Genomic DNA, 3,477 nt, shown 5'->3' on the forward strand with positions numbered 1-3,477 from the left:
TTATTTTTGGGCTGTTTATTTCCATGGTGCTTTTATCCTCCTCACAAAGTTAGCTGATTTTACGGTCAAGCTATGAAATGATTCAATCCCTCTATGCTGTCTCTTTCCTCAGCCGCTGTCTCCGACACAACTCTCAGGGTGGAGCAAACGGGGCTGTTCCCCGCCTACTTGGTGTGAGCTTCTGAAGACACAGTTGCACACTGTGGTTTCCTACCTTGTTAGTTAACCCACTGACAGGCCTTCTCACTGTTAAATAGTTCCACAGAGGAGGGTGTTGGGTGGGCTTCAAGCAGAGGTAGCAGGAGCTATAGGATGTCCGGCTCATTGTAATGTCTAGAATGGAATTAATGGAATGGTATCTAACATGGAAACCACATCTCCTCCTATAGCTCCTCTCACCAGCCTCCACTGGCTTTAAGATCATGTGGGAAAAGTGCCTACTCACACCACACACCTCAGTGTTCCACAATATGACTCATTGTCATTTCCAATTTATAAAAAATGTGTAAATGGTTTTTGATGGTGCTACTGCCACCTTGTTAACTGTTTAAGTAGACCCAAACAGAAGCCATGGATTACAGGCAACATCCGCACGGAGCTGAAGGGTAGAGCTGGCGCTTTCAAGGAGCGGAACTCTAACTCGGAAGCCTATAAGAAATCCCCCTATTCCCTCTGACGAACCATCAAACAGGCAAGCGTCAATACAGGACTAAGATTGAATCGTACTACACCGGCTCCGACGCTCGTCGGATGTGGCAGGGCTTGCAAACGATTACAGACTACAAAGGGAAGCACAGCCACGAGCTGCCCAGTGACACAAACCTACCAGATGAGCTAAATTACTAATATGCTCTCTTTGATGCAAGTAACACTGAAACATGCATGAGAGCACCAGCCGTTCCGGATGACTGTGATCACGCTCTCCGTAGCCGATATGAGTAAGACCTTTAAACAGGTCAACAGTCACAAGGCCACAGGGCCAGAGGGATTACCAGAGCATGCGCTGACCAGTTGACAAGTGTCTTCACTGACATTTTAATTTTTTATTTTATCCCATTTTCTCCCCAATTTTCGTGGTATCCAATCGCTAGTAATTACTATCTTGTCTCAACTCCCGTACGGGAGAGACGAAGGTCGAAAGCCATGCGTCCCCCGAAGCACAACCCAACCAAGCCGCACTGCTTCTTTAACACAGCGTGCCTCCAACCCGGATGCCAGCCACACCAATGTGTCGGAGGAAACACTGTGTACCTGGCCCCCTTGGTTAACGCGCACTGCGCCCGGCCCGCCACAGGAGTCGCTGGAGCGCGATGAGACAAGGATATCCCTACCGGCCAAACCCGGACGACGCTATGCCAATTGTGCGTCGCCCCACGGACCTCCCGGTCGCGGCCGGCTGCGACAGAGCCTGTGCGCGAACCCAGAGACTCTGGTGGCGCAGCTAGCACTGCGATGCAGTGCCCTAGACCACTGCCCGGGAGGCTTCACTGACATTTTCAACCTCTCCCTGACTGAGTTTGTAATACCAACATGTTTCAAGCAGACCACCATAGTCCCTGTGTCCAAGAGATGATTGTGGACTACAGGAAAAGGAGGACAAAGCACGCCCCCATTCTCATCGTTGGGGCTGTTAGTGGAACAGGTTGAGAGCTTCAAGTTCCTTGCTGTCCACATCACCAATAAACTATCATGGTCCAAACACACTAACACAGTTGTGAAGAGGGCACGACAAAGCCTATTCCCCCTCAGGAGACTGAAAAGATTTGGCATGGGTCCTCAGATCCTCAAAAGGTTCTACAGCTGCACCATCGAGAGCATCCTGACTGGTTGCATCACTGCCTGGCATAGCAACTGCTCTGCCTCTGACCGCAAGGCACTACAGAGGGTAGTGCGTACATCCCAGTACATCACAGGGCTAAGCTTCCTGCCATCCAGGACCTCTATACCAGGTGATGTCAGAGGAAGGCCCTAAAAATTGTCAAAGACTCCAGCCACCCTATTCATAGACTGTTCTCTCTGCTACCGAACGGCAAGCAGTACTGGCGCGTGAAGTTGAGGTCCAAGAGGCTTCTTAACAGCTTCTACCCCCAAGCCATAAGACTTCTGAACAGCTAATCAAAGGGCTTACAGGCCCCTCTTTTACGCTGCTGCTACTCTGTTTATAATCTATGCATAGTCACTTTAACTCTACCTACATGTACATATTACCTCAATTACCTTAACTAACTAGTGCCCCCGCACATTGACTCTCTACCGGTACCCCCTGGATATAGCCTCGCTTGTTATTTTACTGCTGCTGTTCAATTATTTGTTACTTTTGTTTTCTATTTAAAAAGTTTTCTTCACACTTTTTTTTCCCCGCTTAACTTCTTAAAGCATTGTTGTTAAGGGCCTGTAAGTAGGCATTTCACTGTAAGGTCTACACCTGTTGTATTCGGAGCATGTGACAAATACAATTTGATTTGATGTGTAAACTGTTGCCAACTGCAGTATTATGGTATAGGACAGTGTTGCAAATGTGCAGCAAGTGCATATCTGTGGTCATGTTCTCTTCCCACAGCTGCTGTGCTGACCTATGAGTGTAAGGCAAGCCAGACTAAGACATGTCAGATATGAGAAATCTCTGGTTATGGTGCAAATTCACGAAGTATGACTGACAACCAGGTATGTTTCACAATTAACAATACTTTATTTGGGAAAGGTAGGAAGTGTCTCTTAAAAACAAGGGCGGACTGGGACAAATTCCCCCCTCTCATTTTACTGTACCAGTGACCGGTGAAACATAGTCCTTTTTTTTAACCAGCTCATGTTCAATAAAAATACAACAGGTAAAAGCACCACTTGAGATACAACTCACCAGTATAACTGTGCCTCTGTTGCCTCCCTGGTGTGCAGTCTGTCTCTGTCTGCCTGTCACTGTCTGTGATTCTCCTTGTGCTCCTCTGTTGTCACTGTCACTCCTAAGTGTTAATTGCTATTACATATAGAGCCAACATATTAACTGGCATTACATCTGTGTGTCTCTCTTCTCCTATATCTACTGCACTCACTTCTGAGCTGTCCCTGCTAAAAACTAGTATCCTTTCCCACTGCACTGGTACCAGAAGAACAGGGGACCACACTGCATGTGCTGGGCCCAGCTACTTCCTACTTATGAATGAATGAACACATTTATTAGATAAAGAATAAATATTACTGAATAAATGCCTAATAGATTACCATTGGCTTAAATAATAACTTATAACAGCCAAATTACATATTTCAGATTAGTGCATTTCAAGTGTTCCCCCCTGCCCACTTTAGATAAGTGTTTAATTAAGTATTAGGCTACATATGATTCAATACAATAAAACAGAGCGAGAGAAGGAGAGCGAGACTGTAGCCAATTGCTACATTAAGGAATTGGCCGTCTCTCTCCCTCTCTGTTTTCTTCTATTGAATTCAATTTACAACCTTCCGTGTTTGTCAAAGAACAAT

The sequence above is a fragment of the Salvelinus fontinalis genome, chromosome 16, assembly GCF_029448725.1.
Source record: "Salvelinus fontinalis isolate EN_2023a chromosome 16, ASM2944872v1, whole genome shotgun sequence".
Classification (NCBI taxonomy): domain Eukaryota; kingdom Metazoa; phylum Chordata; class Actinopteri; order Salmoniformes; family Salmonidae; genus Salvelinus; species Salvelinus fontinalis.